Source organism: Lemur catta, chromosome 10 (genome assembly GCF_020740605.2).
Source record: "Lemur catta isolate mLemCat1 chromosome 10, mLemCat1.pri, whole genome shotgun sequence".
NCBI lineage: Eukaryota > Metazoa > Chordata > Mammalia > Primates > Lemuridae > Lemur > Lemur catta.
Window position 1 is genome coordinate 21,635,315 of NC_059137.1, and position 14,545 is coordinate 21,649,859.

Here is a 14,545-nt window from a genome sequence, read left to right on the forward strand (position 1 = left end):
GTGTCTGCCGGCGCCGTGCCGGGCTGCTCCGCGCCGCGCGCCCCCGCTCTGCGCCCGAGCCCGCCGCGGGTCCGCCAGCAGCACTGCCGCGGCGCCCGGCCCGCAGCGCCACGCCGCCCCCGCTCGCGGCCCCGCCCCCGCGCTTCGCGGCCGCCGGGGAGGGGGCGGAACGGGGATAGGGGCAGGGGCGGGGACAGGGATGGGGGGAGGTGGGCGGCCCCGCCCCGCCCCGCCCTGCGCGGCAGGAAGTGCGCCCTGCGCCCTCCGCGGCCGTGCCGGGGTGGCCAAGCTCGCCTGGGGACGCCGGCCGTGCGGAGGCTGCGCGCTGCCCCTGGAGCAGATGTTTAACGGAAATCGGAGGTGGCAAAAGACGTTGGAGGATCCTATTCCGTTCCACCGCATTTCCTGACGCGCCCGCCGGTAGCCACGCTTCGGGCTGGGGGCTTTGGGGCCACGCACGTGAGTCAGGGTCTTCTGGCCACTAAGGCACGCTCAGAAGTAACCCAAGATAGGTGCAATTACGACTCATATCATAAGAATAGCATAAAGGGCTTTGAGGCGCAGAGGAGCCAGAGAACATCAGGTGGGAACCCAGAAGGGAATTCAGGGAGGCAGCGTGGGCTTCTTCAGATTCACGCTGTGCAGTCTTGCTTCAGCAGCTAGGCTGAGTTTATGTAAGGTTAAACCTCAGAAGAGTAAGCATCCGTAAATAAAGAAAGAAAGAGTGCTTCAAATGATATATGACTCTTAACTCCGACTTCAGCCAGACTTTTGAAAGAACCATGAGGTTCAAGTTATTTTTCGTGCATTTGTGTTTCCTTCCCAGGCCTTTGGCTGAGCTGGAGTCTTCAGCTTCATTTGCTGGCCTAGTGCAGATGGCCAAGGGGTTACTTCCAGATCTTTGGGGTGCAAGTTCACCTTTTTTCACCTTGACTGTCCCTGGAGCTTCTGTCTCTAAGGCCAAGTCATCAGAGGTCATCAATCCCTTTAGCAAAGTGATGACTCGCGGCGACGGAGCACATTGTCCTCTACCCATTCCCAAACTCCTTAGGTTTGTCCGGTTCTACTTGCTAAAAAGTGGTGACAGATCTTGACGTTGGGATTCCCTAAGGCCTCTCCCACAGTTTTCTCTAGAAACAAGTGGAATGCGGAGTTGAAGCTGACCCAAAATATCACTCAGAGACTGAGCTTCAAAGACCTTGCATTACTTCCCCTGGTGTAATTTACAGGGTTGGACCCTTAGTCCTCAAGCTATCATCTTTTATCTCCCCCACATAAGTCGGCCTTGGCTGGGAAAAATAGGATGCAGAGGGCACTGGGAACAATTTTAAATGCTGCATCTACCTCATAGGAATGCCAAGATCTGGTCCTCTTGAACTTGGGTAAAATTGTTAATACTTTTATATTCAAGGGCTGCTTGAAACTACTACAGACTATCTGTTCTATTGAATTAGCATTAAAATAACACAGAAACGAGCGTTCTATAGATGTATAGATTTTTCTTATTGAATGGTGCTATTTATTAATTACAACACCACCTTAACACAATGGAGATCTTAGTTCCTTGACTCCCAACAGCTTTCTCTTTCGGGCACCAAGGAAAAGTGAAAAAAGATCCACATTTGGGGAAGTTGCCTGGTGGATATGTGTATTGCTCCAGTGATGGATGCACTGAAGGTCCTGACTTCACCCCAGTGCAATATGTCAATGTAGCAAAATTGCACTTGTACCCCATGATTATGTGCAATGAATACATAATAAATGTTTAAAAAGATCCACATTTGAATTCCTGCTTTGTCACTACAAGTGGGTGACCATGAGCAAATTAACTTCAACAAACCTGTTTCTAACCTAAGAGTTAAATAGCATTCTCTTATGTCCTGTTCCTAGCAAGGTGCTGGCGTGGCATAGATTCTCCCTAAATGTTAATTTCCTTCCTTTCCCTCTCTCTCAGGTTTTCTCTACTGCTCTTATAAAATAATAATCACAGAGCTTTCATAATTAAATATGCTGCACTCCAAACTCCTCCATTTGCTCAGTTTGAATCAGACTACCACTTATCTATGCTACCACCAAAAAAAAAAAAAAAGAAAGAAAGAAAGAGAAAGAAAGAAAAAAAAAAAACCAGAGTTCCTGAAAGGCCATATGAAAGAGTTTATTTATTTATTTTCCGATTTCCTGGTTGGTCAATGGCATCTAGCCACAATGATCCAGTGGGCAGTCATCAAAACTAAAGAAAGTGAACTTCCATGGAAAATATTTTGGTAGAAAGTTTCCACCATTCAAATTTAGCCCAGGCCTGTCTGTTCATATTCACCATTTCCTGTTATATTTCAGTGTTCCTTGTGGTAAGAAATTGTCACTGAAATAACTGTCCCAGAGCGTATGACTATGCTGCTACTAAAAGTTTTTAAAGCAACATAATGGTAAGGAGGAAGTGTGTAAAGTTTCTGTTTCAGAATAAAAGCCTGTGGTGTTTGTTGGAATTTATGGAGAGCAGCTTGGATTTTTAGGGCTAAGCCCTGAGGATGACACTGGATGTGTGTGCATGGGGTTTCCGGGAGGTCCCCAATGCCATCAGAACCCAAGAACACAGCATGGGGCCTTCTCTATCCATAGGGAATCTTAGGCACTTAGGCTGGCACTTTTCAGGAGACATGACCTTGGGCCTCAGAATTTAGTAAGTTTGCCAAACTGGAATCCTGTAAACCTCACTAGCAAGCCTATCGGGCTGTACATGGGTACCCAGACCTCAGAAACAAAGCAGTCTCAGCGAAGCATTCTCTCATTCTCTCCCCTGGTACAGCTTGTGCTTAGGCCTTCTTCACGTTTGTGTTAGCTGCTTATCCTCTTCTGGTCTTGAGTACAATCATAGCTTTATTCTATATGGCATCCCAAGCCCTGCCTCAAAATAACACCACCATTTCTGAAGTGGACGGCTGCTGAAGACAAAGGAGGTTTTCAGAGACCATTCAGAGTGACATGTAGCAAGCCACAGAGGGCTGTCTCAAACAAGGCGGGGTCAACTGAAAAGGCACAATTCCCAACAGAGACAAAATTGTGTGGACATTTTTTTTTGAGAGACAGGGTCTCACTCTGTCACCCAGGCTGGAGTGCAGTGGCACAATCACAGCTCATTGTAACCTCGAATTCCTGGGCTCAAACAATCCTTCCACCTCAGCCCCCCAAGTAGCTAGGACTACAGGCACATGCCACTGTGCCTGGCTAATTTTTTTAATTTTTAAAATTTTTTGTAGGAGTCCGCTTGCTCAAGGCTTCTTGGGCATGGCTCTGGGTGAAATTTTAAATATATATATATATATTTAAAAATTTTTTTTTGTAGAGACAGGGGTCTTCCTATGTTGCCCAGGCTAGTCTTGAACTCTCCGCCTCAAGCGATCCTCCTTCTTCAGCCTCCCAAAGTGCTGACATCACAGGCATGAACCACTGCGCCCAGCCCAAAAATTATGTGGACAATTCAATTCAGCCAATGATGTCCCAGGAAAGAGGCAAGGTCCACTTGAATCTAAGACCTGAAGAGTTTTGCAAACAAGAAATTGGAACTTGCCCCTGAACCAGCAGAGGGGCTTGTGGGTGAACGATAGGATCATTTTATCTCTCCATGTTGAACTCCTAGCCTCCCCAAAGCATGAAGACCCTCATGCAGTGACTAGTGCAACACAGTCATGGAGTGGGTGCTGTGAATCTCAAACTTTGGAGTACTTAAGAACCACCTAGGAGCTTGTTAAAATGCAAATTTCCAGACCTCACCCAAGAGATTCTGTTTCTGGGGTGAGGTCTGGAGTATTTTAAATTTTTAATTTAATTAATTTTGAATTTAAATTAATTCTTAATTTTTAAAATTTTAACAGCCTCCTAAGTGATGCTTATGCCAATGCTGATCTATAGACTTTACTTTGAGAAACATTGTTTTCATAGCTCCATCCATTTCTCTAAACCATAAATTGACATTCCAGACCTCCTTTTGTAAATCACATTTGTAAGTGCTTACTTTGGAGAAATTTCCTGTTTACTGGAAACTTGCTTAAAAGGCAAATTTCTATTACGAAATTTTGTAACAAGGTCTTTTTGCCCCTAAACTTTAATGGTTATTTTTATTGAGCATCTACCAGGTGCTTAAAATTTAGGAGAAGAGTTCAGATGAGCTACACCATCTGTTGATTGCTTCATTTCATAATTCTGGCTGTGAAGTGGATCACAATGGAGTGGATATCTTCCAGAGTCCCAGAGCAGCTGGGTCTCATCTGGCCATAGAAATGCAATTGGCTGCCACCACGGAAGGACACCTGCTACCTGGCTCTCTTCACAAGCAGGCTCTGGTGCATGGGGGTGTGGGCATGGATGTGGCTACCTATTAGAGAGGTTGGGCTAGAGAAAAGCTTAAACTGACAATACTAGAGGCCCCGTCATTGAGTCTTGTTAGCAGTGACTCTTTGGATGGGATGGAAAACATACTCACTGGCTGCATGCCTCCATGACAGTGTTTGGTTCCATCTCTAGGAATGATCCTTAAAAGGCATCTAGAAGTGAACGTTCACATATCATATGACATCACACACTTTCAGAACACTTTCAGAACACAACAGAACACAACAGAAATGCATACGTATATTCACCAAAAGATGGATCCAAAAATCTCCCCAGCAGCGCTATGTAGTAGCCAAAACTAGAAACAATTCACATGACTATCAACAGTGGAACGTATAAATAAATGTGGTACATTAGCACAATGGAATATTATAAAAATGAAGGAGAGAATGAAGGAAGAGAATGAAGGAGAGAATGAAGGTGAGAATGAAGGAACAACATGGTGAATGATTCTCACAAACGTAATGGTGAGTGAAAGGAACCAGATACAAAAGAATATCTACTATAGGATTCCATTTATATAAAGTTGGAAAACAGGCAAAACTAACATAGTGCAAGAAGTCAGAATAGCATTACCTTTATAGGAAGTTTCTGGGGTACCAATAATATTCTGTTTTTTGATCTGGGGGCTGTGTTTTGTTTTGTTTTTTTTTTTGTAAAAATTCATCAAGCAATACATTTACAATTTGTGAGCCTTTATGTTCTACTTCAATAAAAAGTTTATGTTGGTTGGGTGCAGTGGCTAACGCCTGTAATCCCAGTACTTTAGGAGGCCGAGGTGGGAAGATCACTTGAGCCCAGGAGTTCAAGACCAGCCAGGGCAATAGCAAGACCCCGTCTCTGCAAAAAAATTTCTTAAAAATAGCCTGGCATGGTGGCACACTATAGTCCCAGCACTTTGGAAGGCTGAGGCAGGAAGATAGCTTGAGCCTAATAATTTGAGGTTGCAGTGAGCTACGATGGATGATGCCACTGCACTCCAGCACGGACAGCAGAGTGAGACCGTGTCCAAAAAAAAAGAACAAAAATTTAGATAAAAAAGGGCATCTAGGCTGCGACTCTCACTTCCTAAGTGGGAACCTGAGTTCCAGAGATGATAAGTACTTGCTTGAGGTCAACCACCGAGCACTCCTGCTAGTGCTTCCTTGCACTTGGATGCATAGTGATGCACATGTGGTTTGGGGTTTGGGTGGGTTTGCCTTTTTGACATAAAGGCAAAAGGTAAAGGAGTGAGGAAATAAGTGAAAAGAAAAAGAGAGAAGTGACAGCCACTATTAAGTTGCCTACCAGTCATTTGTTCCTTCTTCATTGCTTCATTGCTGTTGCCCTCTATCTTCTCCCTTCCTTTCAAATGCAGTTACGTGTGAACTGATGCCTGGAGCTGCTGCAGCCGTCTTGTAGCCATGAGCACAGACATTCCTGATACACAGCTGAGTAGGTAAATGGAAAGAGCCTGTGCCTTTGCTGGCATCGAGTCACTGCACCTAAATCTAGACTTCTTAAGTAAAAAGTAAGCAACCCTGTGGTCTCAGGCAGTTTAGCCCCGATCCCTATAACTTGCCGCTGAACTCATCCTTATGGGTCCAGAAGACAAGAAGTATGAGCAAGCAGGAAGAAGCCTAAGTAGACAGTTCACCCCATGCACTGTGCCGTTCACAGAAGCACCATCCTTCTGTAACAAGCATTCTCCAAAGGGGAAATATCGCCCCCAAGGGGATGGAAAACTGGTTCTTGGGGTAGGGGCAGCAAATAAATCTTAGATATTGCAGTGGTTTGTGGCCCTCCGAAGCTCATCCCCTCTCCCCTGACAGAATCTTATTCCTTAGTGTTTGATTTTTCTAGTTATGGATAAATATAAACTCAATTAACTCTTCCCCTTAAGGAGCAGTAATAACAAAAGCAGGTTGAGAAACACTCCTCCCAGATCCCTGCCCCAAGTTCCACCACTATGGTGGAACTCTGCCCGGTCCCTCCTGGACTCTGTAACCCAGGCCCACAGACAGGTCCTCGCTACACAGAGGGAGTGAGGGTGTGTGTGCCCGAGGCCTTGTCTTTCTGAATAACCTGTGGGCAGTGCAGCAAAATAGAGCTGGGGTCACAGCAAGAAAATGATATTCAATTCCCAGATTATAGATCCAGGTGAGGTGACTTGCTAAAGTCAGGGCTCCCCCCACACCTCCAGCTACATAAGGTAGCGGATTGTGCTGGAGTTTCAGGATGCTCTGATTGGCGGGGTAGGAGGCTTGGCTTTCCCCTCTGCCCCAACTCGGGGCTCCCTGTGACGTGGCCGGTACAACACCACCACTGCCACCACTCATGAAGAAAGCCGCACTCACCACACACTCATTACTCTGTTTTCCTCTGCCTGCTGGAATAGTAGCCTTTGAATTTAGGCCAATAAATGGAAACTTCTAGAAGTTTTCTATCTGTTGGAATGCTTATTTTTTTCCAAAATCAAACTCAGTCTTCTGTGAGGCTTCTTAAACCACCCTGTCCCATGCTAGAATGAAGGTTCGTTCAGCTCCCAATTTCTAGTGCACAAGGTGTATCTTGTCTCCTCCAGGTCAGCATCCTTGTGAGGTTGCCAGTCTCTCAGAGTTACTCTTTGAACAGTTTCTCATCATCAAATCAAGGCAGACCTAAGTTCTTCCTGGAAAAAGCCACACATCCAGTGCCTCAGGGAGGGATCTTAGAAAATTTTGATGATACTAGTAATTTTTTTTTAGAGCACTGACACTAGTAATTTAACACCAAATTAAGAGCAAAATTCTAGCTTTCACCTTGACCACTGGATTTCTGTCTAGCCTCAGAATTAAGGTTTGCAGTGCTCCCTTCAGCAGCACATATACTAAAATTGGAGTAATACAGAGAAGATTAGCATGGCCCCTGCACAAGGATGATGTGCAAATTGGTGAAGCATTCCATATTTAAAAAAAAAAAAAGAATGAAGGTTTGCAGTGTTGACTTTCATCCTTCCGTCAGCACCACTATTGTCCAGCACCCCCTGGGGTCCAAACATGGGTACATGGCTGGTACCTTCTTGGGATCAGGGAACTTAAGAGGATACTGGAAACTAAGCCATGTCACTTCTCACTTAAAAAAAATAGAATATATGCTTAAAATCATAATTGGATAGTTAGGTGTAACTACTGATAGAACAGAATAGTATGTTTTTAAAAAAGCTACTCCCATCTAGACAGCTGCTGTATTTTTCCTAGAGTAGAAGGGATGCCCTTTATATTTGATGATATTGCTATTGATGCTATTCCATCACGTGGATAAGAGAGAAGCTACACAGTGTCCTTCCAGCTGGCACGCAGCCAGTCTCAGGCTAGCAGGACAAGTGAATAGGGGTGAAAGGAATATCTCCCACCCGCAGCTCCAGATGGTGCAGAAGGCAAGGAATTGTGCGGAGCTGAGTAAAGTGAGAAACCAAGATCAGAAAACCAGAGTAAGGGGTCTGAATTGGTCAGTAAAGCAAAGGGGAGTGGGAGTAGTGGCAAAAGCAAATGTCGAAGGTTAAAAGAAAAAGTCAAAGTTTAAGAACCAGGAGCAGTAGGTCCAGCAGATAAGCTTTCTGGCGATCCTGAGCAGCATTTGGGTGGGCATTGTTGTAATTGCGAACCTTTGTGTTTGCTGGGGTGGGAGGCATGGCCTGGCCAGGACAGCCAGACTCGACTATTCTGGAAAGCATCTCTGAGCTAGTGGGGGATTTGGACAGGGGAAATGACTTTTCAAAATTTCTTCCTGACCACCCACATAATTTGTTCAAATTAAGCCCTAGATTGTAAAGGCACCAACTCTGTGTATCCAAAGGCAGGATGCTTTCTTGGCTTAGATATACTCCCTGAGGAAGGATGTGGCTAGCAAGAATAATTGCCCCCTCCCCTTTTATTTTTTTATTTTATTTATTTATTTTCTGAGACAGAGTCTCACTCTGTTGCCCAGGCTAGAGTGCTGTGGCGTCAGCCTAGCTCACAGCAACCTCAAACTCCTGGGCTCAAGCAATCCTCCTGCCTCAGCCTCCCAAGTAGCTGGGACTACAGGCATGCACCACCATGCCGGGCTAATTTTTTCTATATATTTTTAGTTGTCCATATAATTTCTTTCTATTTTTTTTGGTAGAGACAGGGTCTTGCTCTTGCTCAGGCTGGTCTCAAACTCCTGAGCTCAAAGGATCCGCCTGCCTCGGCCTCCCAGAGTGCTAGGATTACAGGCGTGAGCCACCGCGCCCGGCCTCCACTTCTTTAAAATAGGAAAATAATAATTGTATCCTACTCAAAGGTTGTGTTTTGTTTTGTATTGTTTTGTTTTGTTTTAAAGAGACAAGGTTTTGCTTTGTTGCCCAGGCTGGAGTGCAGTGGCCTGATGTAGCTCACTGCAGCCTCAAACTCCTGGGGTCAAGGGATCCTCCCACCTCAGCCTCCCGAGTTGCTAGGACTAAAGGTGCGCGCAACCACGCCCAGCTACTTTTTTTTTTTTTTCCAAATGTTGGTCTTGAGAGAATGCACGTGGAGTCCTAGCACATAGTCAGAATTCAATAAAAGACACCGATTTTCCATAGAGTTGCTAGAAGTTTTTTTTTCCATGGTAAGCAAGTTCCCCTTCACTGAACCATCAAGCCATCTTGTCTACCTCCTGGTTTAACTAAAACTGACTTCTCCTTCAAGGATAGCTTCCCTGGTATTCCCGTAAGGTGGAGAATGCTCATGTGTACAACCACACATACCATGGCATAGGAATGGGGAAAGGGTGCATCAGTATTTCCCACATCTCAATTCCAAACTATCACTTCCACTGTCATGTAAAAATTGCAGTTCTTCAGAGGCAGATGCATCTGGTTACACCATCCTCATCTCCTTCTCATTGCCCAACATTTACTGACATATTCATGGAGGAATTTGGCCCTTGGCTCAGTCTTTCTTCTTATCAAACCCTGCTATCATCCTAGATAATATCATTGTCCTTGTGGAGAATTCAGTCCAAAGGAATCCTACCATCTCCCTTAATCAGATAATCCTCCAAGGCAAATAATGGTCAGAGATCTTCTGCTCTAGCAGGAAGTAGCACAGAGGTGAAGTGAGGGGGGAAGACACCCTGTCGACTCTGATGTATTATGTATACATTGATGTTCAATGAATTACCCCAAAATTTAGTAGCTTAAAATAATAATACATATTTACTATCCTACATAGTTTCTGTGGATTAGAAATTTGTGAGTGGGTTAGCTGGGCAGTTCTGGCTCAGGGTTGCAGTGAGGATGTAGTTGAAATGTTAGCCAGAGCTGTAGTCATCTGAAAGCCTGACCAGGGCTGGAGGATCCACTTCCAAGGTTGATCACTCACTCGGCTGGCAACTTGGTGCTGATTGTTGGTGGAGGCCTTGCCTGTTCCTCTCCATGTGGGTCTCACCATGTGGACTGCTTTAATGACCTCATGACGTGGTGGCTGGCTTCCCTTAGAGCGAGTGACCCAGGAGAGGCCAAGGTGGAAACTACAATGTCACACACTGTCGTTTCCACAAACTCCCATCAGTCACACAGGTCGACCTTATTCAACATGGGGAAAGGATGACACTAGGTGGTCTATCTTGGAGTCTACCACATTAGGTTGCACAAAATCTTCACGATATTTCATGTTGTTTTAATATTCTAATAAGTTAGACTATGTTTAGTAGAAAATGACAGCTAATAGATATTAGGCACCTGGTTTTGTTTTATTTAATCCTCAATCAAAACAACACTAAGAGGTAGTTGCTTTTATTACCCCTTTCCACAGATGAGGAGATTGAGGAACAGAGAAGTTAAGTAACCCATCTGAGTGTTCACCAGTAAGTGGCAGGGCCAAAACCTGAACTCAGACAGTATCGTTCTAGAGGCTGCTTGCTTAGCCAGTGGGAAATTCTGCTAAAAGTCTCCTAGACTGCGTTCACTTCATTTTCTGTCTCAGGATCTGAAATAAGAATACTTTTGTTGCACATTGCATTTATGGCCAGCTTCTAAGATGGCTCCCAATGCTCCCAGATCCTGATATTCAGTCTTGCTGTCCTCTTGTACTCTGTACCAGGGTTGGTCTGTGTGACCAAGTACACGGAGGAGCGATGGTATATCACTTCCAAGATTCAGTTATAAAAGATATTGTGGCTTCTGTCTTTGTCATTCTCTCTCACTCTTGGATCAATTGCTATGGCTGTATCTTAGTCCATTTTTGTGCTGCTATAAAGGAAATACCCAAGGTTGGGTAATTTATAAAAGGAAGAGGTTTATTAGGCTCACAGTTCTGCAGACTGAAAAAGCATGGTGCCAGTATCTGCTTCTGGTGAGAGCCTCAGGAAACTTCCACTCATGGCCAAAGGCCATGGCAGGGCAGGCATCATACACCAAGAAAAAGGAAGCTAGAGAGAGTGGAGGGTGGTTTCAAGCTCTTTTAACAATCAGTTCTCGCAGAACTAATAGAGTGAGAACTTACTATTGGAGGACAGCACCAAGCCATTTATGAGGGAGCAGCCCCCATGACCCAAACACCTCCCACCAGGCCCTGCCTTCAACATGGGCGATGAAATTTCAACAAGAGATTTGGAAGGGACAAATAGCTGAATTTTATTAGGCTGTGAGCTGCTATGTCCTAAGCAATCCTATGGAAAGAGTTTCACGGTGAGGAACTGAAGCCTCCTGCCATCAGCCACGTGCGTGAGCTTGCAAGCAGATCCTCCCACCCACTCAGGCTTTCAATGCCTATAGCCCCAGCCAGCATCTTGACTGCAACCTTGGCAAGGACCCTAATCCAGAAGCACCCATCTACACTGTCTGGATTCCTGTTCCTTCCTCAGAAATGGTAAGATAATAAATATTTATTATTTTAAACTGCCAAGTTTCAGGGTAATTTGTTACATAGCAATAGATAACTAATACAGTAATTGTCTCAAATTTCTACACACTTGATTTTAAAGGCTGTCTGGCCTAATGCAGTTTCCATTAATATTTTATCACAAAATACCTTGAAGATGAGGAGTGCAGTGGCCAGCCATCGGAAGTTGACAATGACCAATTGAGAGCAATCACTGAAGCTGATCCTCTTACAACTACATGAGAAATTGCTGAAGAACTCAACGTTGACCATTCTGTGGTCGTTTGGCATTTGAAGCAAATTGGAAAAGTGAAAAAGCTAGATAAGTGGGTACCTCATGAGCTGACCGAAAATCAAAAATATTGTCACTTTGAAGTGTCATCTTCTCTTATTGTACACAACAACAAGGAACCATTTCTCGATCAGATTGTGACGTGCAATGAAAAGTGGATTTTATACGACAGCTGGTGATGACCAGCTCAGTGGTTGGACTGAGAAGAAGCTCCAAAGCACTTCCCAAAGCCAAACTTGCACCAAAAAAAGGTCATGGGCACTGCTTGGTGGTCTGCTGCTGGTCTGATCCACTACCGCTTTCTGAATCTCAGTGAAACCATTACATCTGCTCAGCAAATTGATGAGATGTACTGAAAACTGCAACACCTGCAGCTGGCATTGGTCAACAGAAAAGGCCCAATTCTTCTCCATGACAACACCCAACACCTGTCACACAGCCAGTGCTTCAAAAGTTGAATGAATGAGAGAATGAAGTTTTGCCTCATCCACCATATTCACCTGACCTCTCACCAACCAACTACCACTTCTTCAAGCATTGCAACAGGTTTTTGCAGGGAAAATGCTTCCACAACCAGCAGGATTCAGAAAATGCTTTCCAAGAGTTCATCAGACCCTGAAGCACAGATTTTTACACTACAGGAGTACACAAACTTATTTCTCGTTGGCAAAAATGTGTTCATTGTAATGGTTCCTATTTTGATTAATAAAGATGTCTTTGAGCCTAGGTATAATGATTTAAAATTCATGATCCAAAACCACAATTACTTTTGCACCAACCTAATACCTTTGTCATAGTTTAAACATTTTTCCCCAATGGTAGATACCTAGAAGTAGAATAACAGTAATTAAAGACATAAACAGAAAAGAAAACCACAAATAAAGGAGAGACTACGAATGAATATTTTTATAAGCTTTCAGTGGGGATGGCCTTATTGAGATAACAAAAGTAGCAGCCTTTTTTTTTAAATTTCAAAATATTAAGGGGGGTACAAATGTTTTTGTTACATGGATATCTTTCATAGTGCTTAAGTCAGGGCTTTTAGTGTGCCCATCACCCAAATAGTGCTCATTGTACCCCACAGGTAAGTTTTCGTCCCTCCCTTTCTCCCTACTTCTTGATTTCCAACGATATTTACATCTCTTTATGCCCATGTGTGCCCATTAATTAGCTCCCAATTATTAGAGAGTATGTGTGGTGGTTGTTTTACCATTCCTGAGATATTTTGATTAATAAAGATGTTTGAGCCTAGTTATAATGATTTAAAATTCATGGTCCAAGACTGCAATTACTTTTGCACAAACCTAATATTTTAAGTAATTTTAATGTATTTACTCATTTATTTTTATTCCCATTTTATAGATGACAGAAGTTATAGCTCACAATCCTTAAGTGTCCAAGCTAGGATTTGAACTCAAGTAAACTGCCCCACTATTAACCACTATGATAAAATTCTTGTGAGGCAGAAGTTACTCTTAGAAGAAGATAGAAGGGTTTCAAGGGCTAACACCCACCAAGTAAAGGGCAAAAGTTAGCAGCAAGTTAAGTTTATCTTTCTTCTGATAATGTTCTCCCAACCCAGGGAAATTACAAAATGTTTTTTGGGAGGGGTAGAACTCTTCCCACCCCCCCACCCCCCGCCTCCTTAAATAAGCTTTGTTTAGAATGTCTATTTGGGACTTAGACTGGAACTTTCTGTGCCCTAGTTTCTATATTGTCTATCCAGGCAACAAAACAAAACAATTCTCCTAAGGTTCTATCAGCCATATAGATCTCAGTCATCTTTTTAGTCACACTGGGACTCACAAAATCCTCTTAATTGAAAAGGATTCCTGGCTGCCTATCAAAATGCACATGTGTTACGCTTTACATCTGGATTAAAGTAGTAAGCAAAAGCTGGTCTCAGAGGAATTCCTTCCTTTATTTATTTATTTTATTTTATTTATTTATTTTTTCTTATTGCCTGCTGCTCCATGGGTTGGAAAGAATTCCTTCCTTTAGAGCAGAGGCAATGTGTGAGATTTAAGAACTTGGGCATCTGGCAGACCTTTCTCTTTGAATCTCAGCTTACTACTTGACATAGAATAAGAAACAACATTGCTGAGTCTCATATAAATCAGAAAATGACAGGACCCAAGCTGGTGCACAGCAAGCGCCTAACATTGTAGAAGGCACTCAATAACTGCTTGCTATAGAGTAAATAAATGCTTGGTATTCAGTAAATAAATGCTTGCTATTGAAATTATTATTTCAGTCATTGATCCATGAACGACAAAATTGTGCATCATAAACATTTACTCTTGAGCAAACATCGATTATTAAAAACATATGTTCAAATTCATTATCCATTCTATTTAATCAAATGCTTGAAGCTCTTGCAGAGCTTAAGTTTGTGATTTGAGTCTGTTTGCTTTTCAAATGCATCTTTCTGAAGAGATTAAGAAACTGCAATTTGAACACACATCAGTGTAAGGTTACCTTTTAATGTAGAATGTGTAGGTCTATTGTGCTGGGATCGGGTATCAGGGATCTCACTTTTAGCGTCTTGGTGTTCTGAGATATGGCACAGCCACTTTTAAAATACATATTATTGCACAGTAGTAAAAACCTCTACATGTTGAGTGTTTTCCTTGTGTATAATTATGTAAACTGTAGACGAAAAATACCCCTGGATTTACGTGTGTGTGGACGTGCAATCCGAGATGGTTGTTAAAGCTTGAAAGCGAGCCCAGCCTCTGAAGACTCGTCCTCTGAGTCCCAGCAGTGGATTTACACGGTCGCTAGACCGGCCAGTGGCCCAGACGGAAAAGCCAATCTCGGTGCTAGGGACCCAGTTGTCCTCCCGCCCCGCCCCTGCCTAGCAGCCCCGCCCCGAGCCCCGCCCACACCTGAGCCACGCCCCAAACTGTACGGCCTGCATCTCCCGTGAGCCTCTTCGGTTGTCGCTCCTCCGAAAGGAAGTGACGTATCCCTGGGGGCTGCCGTTGAAGTGCGAATCACCGTGGGCGGCGGCCGTCGT

At 43.9% G+C, this 14,545-nt stretch overlaps 1 non-coding gene across 1 annotated transcript; it reads left to right on the forward strand.

Moving 5' to 3' along the window:
- Window positions 1-7,213: 7,213 nt before the first annotated feature.
- LOC123646722 lies at window positions 7,214-7,320 on the forward strand. The gene has a single exon (XR_006737983.1). It is a non-coding gene; the product is annotated as a U6 spliceosomal RNA (small nuclear RNA).
- The last annotated feature ends 7,225 nt before the right edge of the window (window positions 7,321-14,545 follow it).